This window comes from Crocuta crocuta, unplaced genomic scaffold, assembly GCF_008692635.1.
Source record: "Crocuta crocuta isolate KB4526 unplaced genomic scaffold, BGI_CrCroc_1.0 scaffold41, whole genome shotgun sequence".
Classification (NCBI taxonomy): domain Eukaryota; kingdom Metazoa; phylum Chordata; class Mammalia; order Carnivora; family Hyaenidae; genus Crocuta; species Crocuta crocuta.
The window spans coordinates 18,802,157-18,810,080 of NW_027529428.1; positions in this window are offsets into that span (position 1 = coordinate 18,802,157).

The following is a 7,924-nucleotide window of genomic DNA, read 5'->3' on the forward strand; positions in this document are numbered from 1 at the left end:
TGAAAACAAAATGGTCATGGTGACACACAGACCATGCTCTGTGGTGGCATTTAGCTACTCAGGGGACACCAGGTTTCTGTGAAGCGAGGTTTACATGAGAGTATTAATGCCTGGGAAGAGCACGTATGTTGGAAGTTGCATGTATGATAAACCGCTTACGAGAAACACGCGGTTGAGATGTGTTCACCTACATACCAAGAAGGGGTGAATCCCAGCCCAGCCTTTCTGATTCATGAAAGAAGTTTCCGTATATATATCCCCTGATTTAGATTGGTCTCGTAGGTGGTTTGAATTAGCAGCGTATCTGTTTGCAGGAAATACTTTAAAAAATGGACGTGATCCCTTTCTCAAAGGCCCTTTGCGATAGTGTTTGCTGCGCCTACAGAAGACACCTGTTGACTGTTGTCGGTATAATAAGCTGTTAGCTCTCTTGGTTTCGTTCTGGATTTGGGCAAGACAGATCCTTGTGGAGAAATACTCCAAGGCTGAATCCCTCTTTTCAGCATCCAAGAACCTGAGCCGGGGCGCCTGGCAGGGAGGGGACGGCGTGCGGGCGGCTCGCGGCCCCGGCCAGGGGAGCAGCTGCAGGCATGTGAGGCTCAGAAACCGGGCATCCGAATCGCGTTCGTTAACTGTGAGATTCTGCTAATGATTCAACTTCAGTGTCGTCGTCTGTAAAACGCAGACTGGAAGATCCTACTCCATTCTTTACTGATTAAAGTAACCACAGGGTTTGAACAGGAAATGTATATGAGCGTCTCGGCAAATGGCAGCCAATCAGCACGAGTGATTGTTACTCTGCATGCGTCCGAGGGAACACAGGACCCGCCCTTCGGGAAATACGTGAAAACAATAGAACAAGGGACAGACACGTCTGAAGAAGACGCGTGCGATTCAGTTTTCCCGCGTTTATCATGTTCCCCACTTAGTTCCTGCAATGCAGCCATAGGACTAACTCAGCTGCTAGAGAAAAACGGCTTCCGCTTTGTAGGGGAAGGGATGCCACCTTTCAATTCGGGTTGAGACTTGCCGGCCTTCTGTGGGCACGGAGCAACGACTCAGAGAGGCTGGGGTGCCAGCAGCAGGTGCCAGCAAGTTCCGCGGCCATCCCGGGGACAGGGGTCCGGGCTTCTGTGGCGCGTCCTGGTGAGGCAGGGGTGAGATGCTGCCCCCCTTGCATCCTCGAGGAAGTGCAGTGCGATCCTTCTTGCGGCACCCAGTCTCACAGGCGGGCCTTCTAGAATCTCACCAGGCATGGCCAGGCCTGGTGTGCAGCACCGTGAGGAGCTCACCTCCATCCCCATCATACGAACACCCTCCACCTTCCTAGAACTTCTGCGTCGCCTGTAAAATTTTGCTAAAGATAGTTTTGCCCCCCAGAATGATTTATTACCTCTGTGCCCATAAACTCTCAGGCCCCACATTCTACTTTCCATTTTTAGAATGAACCACACAAAAACACTGAACTTGTTATGCAGCGCAGATTCCTTGCCTTCCCTTTAAGATACACGGTCTCTTCCACACCGGCCACATGGGTTTTATGGTCTGTGACTCGTGAACGCTTTCACCTTATTTGGTAGCTGGAAAGGCCGGGAAGGATGGTCGGTTTGGTTTCAGGAGCCGTGGTCGCCATCCGCGGCTGAGCAAAGCCTGTCGTGGGGAAACAGAGTATCGGTTGGGAGGGGGGCCGGCGTGGCCACGTGGCCTTGTCTTCCTGCGGCTTTCACCTGTGGGGCACGCTTGAGTTGTCGCCCATCCACATGGGAACTAGGAAAAAGGGGGCCCCGGGACGGCAGTCGTGGCTGCAGGTTGTCCCCCAGGAAGGCAGTCGAGGCTGCAGGTTGTCCCCCGGGATGGCAGTCGAGGCTGCAGGTTGTCCCCCAGGACGGTGGCGGTCGAGGCTGCAGGTTGTCCCCTGGGATGGCGGTCGAGGCTGCAGGGTGTCCCCCGGGACGGCGGTCGAGGCTGCAGGGTGTCCCCCGGGACGGCGGTCGAGGCTGCAGGTTGTCGTTTAGGACACACAGGCTGTAGTCCCTGCTCCAGATCCTGCACACGTGGTGGGAATGAGCCACTTTGTGAATAATACACGCGGGCAGCCTGTGTCAATCCCACGCCACGTAAGACCCTCTGCTTTGCTGTTGTTGTTGTTACGCTGGCCGGAGGACAATAAGCATCTGTTCCGGCTTAAATAGCCCAAAAACTCAGAACCCAGGGTTACGGTCAAGTTCTGTGTCTTCCGCGTTTCCCGACCAGGAGTGGCAAAGCTGGCCCGGGGCTGCTGTGGCACGAGACAGACGTTAGGGGTGGGCGTCGGCTGCCAGCAGGGCCAGGGATAACCTCGCTGGTGTCTACTGAAAAGCCCGGCAAAATTCCCGTGCGGAGCCCACACTCTGATTTGGGCGTCGGGTAGGACCGGCCCTTTCTTGGACACCAGCCAGCCGGTGGGCTGGCCTCCCTGACGCAGGTCCTGTTTGTCCGTCACTCCAGGCTTCCTGTGGTTGTCACGGAGACCGTGAGAGCAGATGCCCTTACCCCGGCTAAGGGAGCTCTCAAATGAGGGGAGGCCAGCTGGGCCCCCCCGCCCCCCAGACTCTGCAGCAGGGCTCCGCAGCCCTGAAGACGAGAAGCCCCCGGTCCCAGACTCCTACAAAGGCAGTGCATCTCGCCAGTGCCGCCATCACTGAGCATGACTCACCTGGACGGGGACCCCTTGTCCCTCCTGGCTGGTCTCTCGTCTGCATCCTGGAGCCAGGTGCTGGCTGCCGTCTGTGTCCTCAGGATGCTGGTCGTAGAGCCGAGGGGGGTCAGCAGGAGCCCGCCCTGTCTTCAGGGCTTATCCTGCACAACCTGGAAGGTGCGAGTCAGGCAGAAATGAACCAGACCTTCCCAGTGCAGCCAAGCATCTCAGTGGATAGGACATAGACCCAATAGACACCAGTAGCATCGGCCTGGGAGAGGGTTCCGGAGGAACCCTTCACCACTCCTGGCACAGACTGCTTACCGCACTGGCCCACTGAGCTCTTATTACATGATGGCCTGTCCCGCAAAGATAATCAAGTCTCTTTTGTTGAGGTTCTGTTATATGCCAGACACGGAGCTTTACGTACGTTCTTCCATGAGCCCTCACACTCACCCCAGGGTAAGTAGTATGATACCCGGTTTTTAAGTAAAGGAGCTAAGGCCCACGCCCAGCTGGAGGAAGAGCTGGGATATGGCCCTGGAGCTCAGCACTTTCTCTGTGCGCCTCACAGCAGCAGGGCTGAGTGGGCGTTTTCCAATAGGTACTCGTCAACCTGTGTTTTCAGCTGAAATAAATTTGACAAACAAGGGATGGAACCTCTATCATGCGATTTTCTTTTTTCATGGAGAACCTTGACTTTTCTCTAGTACATGTGGGTGTCTAGGGTAGAGGCTGCCATTCCCATTAATTACATGACAGCAACAAATACTTTCACTTTGGAGGCTCCATTAGCATCTCACAAAACATTAGTCCACAGAACACAGCTTTACACTTGCTGTTCAAGTGCAAAGGCACTGGTAGGTACTGAGTGGGGAAAAGTGTGGGTAAATAATGATGGGGCAAGGGTTTGCAAAGAGAAGAGAAAAGAAAGACCCTCAAAACACGAGATGGAGCCCAGGGGGCAAGCTTCACTCTGTCCCCACTCCCCCAACACGCACACACATACACACACACACACGACCTGCCACAACTGGCTCTCCACATGTGTGTCAGCTTTCATCCAGAAGCCTGGAGAGACAAATATTAGTAAATCACATTAAAAATTTTTTAATGTTTATTTTTTGGTGGGGGGAGAGTATGAAATGAGGGAGGGGCAGAGAGAGAGGGAGACACAAAATCTGAAGCAGCTCCAGGCTCTGAGCTGTCAGCACAGAGTCCAATGCCGGGCTCGAACTCACGAACCGTGAGATCATGACCTGAGCCGAAGTTGGACGTTCAACCAGCTGAGCCACCTGGATGCCCCAGGAAATCACATTTCTGTTTCTCGTGTGCAAATCATATCGCAGCCACAAGGAAGAAAGATCGAGACTGACAATGTCAGGAAGAACCAAAGACCACGAGACAGTCGGCATTCAGTCCACAGGATTTCTTTCTTACCAACTTGCTTGTTGCTTGTTGTTTATGCCCAAAGGCGCAGAAGAAAAAGATGGCCTTGTGGACAGCACCTACCAGTCAGTGTGGTTGCCATGGCAATCGGGACTAGCAGCCAATAGCAAGCGCTTCCCTGTGTCCAATACCATACCGCAGTCCCATAAACTGCTTCTTCACGAGAATTTGCGAAGGGAAATATGAGAGCAGGGCAGAGACAGCCAGCACTCCTCACTATGCATTCTTTCTTTCTTCCTCTTGGAAACCCTCAGAGTTTTAATGGGGCACATGGACTGGAGACTACATTTCCCAGCCTCCTTTGCTGCTGGACAGCACCACGTGAGCAAGTTTGGGCCAATGAGAGGGGAGAGAGAGTGGCTGGCCACGACTGCTCCGCCATTCCCCTCGCCAGCTGGGAAATAGGACAGTTGGGCTCATTGCCTGAAACCCAGAGACTGATGCCGTGAGTTAAAGTGGCAGACTGTCACATCAGCCAGGGCGGCTTGTAGAGCCACTGTTTTTCTAGGTCTTTGTTATGACTTTGCAGCCCGTACAGTCTAATGCTGAAGGTGGCTTCCAGCAGGTCATTCGTAGGATTTCCCGCCGCCGCCTCTGCCTGTCTGTCTGTCCCTGTCTTCCACATGCTGAGGTTGCTCATGGGCCTTGCTTTCCACACTACCATTAGTGCACCAAATGCAATCTTGAAGGAAGAGATTAAGGACATTCCAGAAGGAATACAGGACATGACATGACCACTCTGTTGACAACCAAGGTTAAAAGATAAAAACCTATCTTATACTCCTCCCTTTTATCTTAATCATGGAGCAGAATTTGTGTGCATCTAGGACGTGTAACAGGAAGACATAACAAATGGGCTCTTGGGGCGCCTGGGTGGCTTAGTCGGTTAAGCGTCTAAACTTTCGCTTAGGTCATGATCTCACGGTTTGTGGGTTCGAGCCCCGCGTCGGGCTCTGTGCTGACAGCTCAACCTGGAGCCTGTTTCAGAGTCTGTGTCTCCCTCTCTCTCTGACCCTCCCCTGCTCACGCTGTCTCTCTCTTTCTCTCCTAGGAACAAATAAAAAATATATATATATATAAAAATGGGCTCTTCATTTGACCCGGGGAACCCAAAACAAGACAACAAAACGTCAGAAGAGAGGACACAAGGGGCGCCTGGGTGGTTCAGTCAGTTGAGCGTCTGACTTCGGTTCAGGTCATGATCTTACAGTTCATGAGTTCGAGCCCTGCATCAGGCTCTGTGCTGACAGCTCAGAGCCTGGAGCTGCTTCGGATTCTGCGCCTCCCTCTCTCTGCCCCTCCCCTGCCTGCACTCAGTCTGTCTCTCTCTCTCTCAAAAATAAATAAACATTAAAAAATAAAATAAAAAGAGAAGAGCAGACACCAAACAGCTTCTCTCTGAAATGTGGGTGGGATTTGCAGAAGGAAGGAGCAGGTGCTCACGCCCTTTCCCACCTCACCATCATCAGGCTGAGGGGCGGTGTTGATTTTCCAAAGATGGCTTTGGTGACAGAAGCTTGTCTGCAGAATGGCCTTGATGCCATCTTCTCTCGAGAGTTGGGGGGTGCAAATCCCTCCCTTGGATCAGGCCTACCCAGAGACTGGCTGGTAACCGGCGGATGGTTTGGAAGCAATGATGGAGGCTTCCACGCGGGTGCCCTGGAGGGGATCACACTTCTAGAAGCCCCAGCCCCGGTGAGTCCACACGCAGACTCCCTAGGGGAACAGTCCCAGGTGGGCTCACCTCCAGGTCACTCGGGAGAGGCTTCCAGATGATTCCAGCCCCTGCCGGTTGAGGGTGCCCGGTGGCAGCCCAGCGTCACAGAGAAGAGGCACCTTCCTCGGTAACACCCCCAGCGCTGACCCCTAACCCCCAGACCCTGCGAGTATGGGTTGTCACTTCACGGCACAAAGTTTGGGGTGGCTTGTTAGACTGTAGTAATTACTGGAACAGAATGTAATACCCTTCCCGCAGGGTACAGTTTCACAGTGAAATGAAAAGCACATCTTGAAAAACATACTTTGAGTTATTAGTCATCTGGAAATTTCCTAGTTAAAATATTGGGGTGGAAAAATCGTCCCACGCGTAGGTAGCGGGTGGCTGGAAGGAAAGGTCGCGGAGTAGTAACAGGGACTGGGCTCCTTCGGAGGAGCGCAGATGCAGCGGCGCCCTGGGGCCTGTGCATGTGCATCCTCGTACCCCGGGCCGCGGGTGGGGCTTTACGGCACCGGGCAGCAGTGGGACAGGCTGAGGGTCCCACGGGCTCTGTGAGCGGGGACGGGGGGTGAGGAGTTTGGGCACCAAGAGTTTCCGTGTCTTCCCTTAAAGCCCCCCGGTCCTCACACGAGGCGATTCCCCGCGCCTTCTCCCTGCCTGCCCTCCGGAGCACCAGCCTGGGGGGTGCACCAAAGTCGGGTCACGGGTGAAGGTCGTCCGTGCCTGTCCCCGGGGGACGCCGGGCCTGCCGCTGAGGCTGTGCGACGCAGGCGGGCGCAGAAAGCCAGCAGGTGGTCTCAGTCCCGCACAGGCCGGAGGGCCTCGGACGTGCGTGCAGACCCCTGTGCTGCTGGTGGCCCCCCACCCGCCTGGCTGCGCCCCAGGACCCGCCAGAACCCTGCTCGTTCAGGGGCCCCGGGTTCGGCTCCCGCGTGCTGAGGGCGGGCGCAAACCTCAGCGGCCGACGTTTGGACGTTGTTAGTTATAGTTTCAGGCTTCCCCCCACTTCGGGTAGTTTCAGGTATTTGGGGGGCAGATCCCCCACTGGAGAAATGAGGGGTTTCTGCCCCTCCCTGCTCCCGCCAGAGCCCCTCTGTGTTGTCTGCTGGCCCAGCTCCCACAGCAACATCCCCGTTACCGTCTTTCTTTTGCACAAAGGAGCTCAAAGGAGCATCTCTACCTTAGTTTTCAGGGGGGGGGGTAAGTATTGAACCCTGAATCTTATTCAAGCTCTTATTCAAATAACATGATCACTTCTAACCGTCGTACGATCGGGATAGTTAATCTTGTCACTTTGGCCCAGCTGCCTGGTCACACGCCGGCCTAGATCACCGGGAAGGCTTTTTTTTGTTCTTAGATGTGATGAGCACATCAGCTGACTCTGTGGGTGGCCTCGTCCAATCAGTTGAAGGCCTTCAAAGCAAAGACTGAGGTTTGCAGAGGAAGGAATTCTGCCTCCCGGCTGCCCGCGTTTCCAGTCGGCTGGTGTGTCCTGCAGACTTGAGACTCTGGCCGGCAGCACCCACTCAGCCTGGATCCCCAGCCCGCGGCCCCCACGGCTGGGGGAGCCACTTTCGTAACATGAATTCCCTGCCCTCACCGTGTTGGCTCCGCGTCTCTGGAGATGCACACCGGGTGCAGTGTCTATGTGCTTATTCTTGGGGGTGCCTGCTGAGGAATGGAGGGTCAAGTATTGAGCCTGTAAGTGCTTTTCAAGCAGTTCACTNNAGCAGGAATGCGGTAGGTGTGAAGCGACGTGAGGAAGGTGCTGTCGCGGAGCCCGGTGTGGCCTTCAGCGCCTCAGCGTGTGCAAACATCGCCCTACATCCCCACCTGCATTTCCCCGGGGCCGTGCGTGGGAGGGCAGGCTGGGCGCAGGGGCCACTCACACGCGTGTGTCCCCCACGCCGCAGTGGGGCTGAGGGCCCGGGGGTGGAGAGCAGAATGCTGTTCTAGAAGGGCCCAGGCCTGCCATCGGCTGGGCTCTCAGGGACGCCTCCCCAGCAGCGGGGACCCGGCTTCTCGGCCTCGCCGCCGCCCCGAGCCCCTGACTGAGGAGGGTCTCTGCCATGACCAGCGGT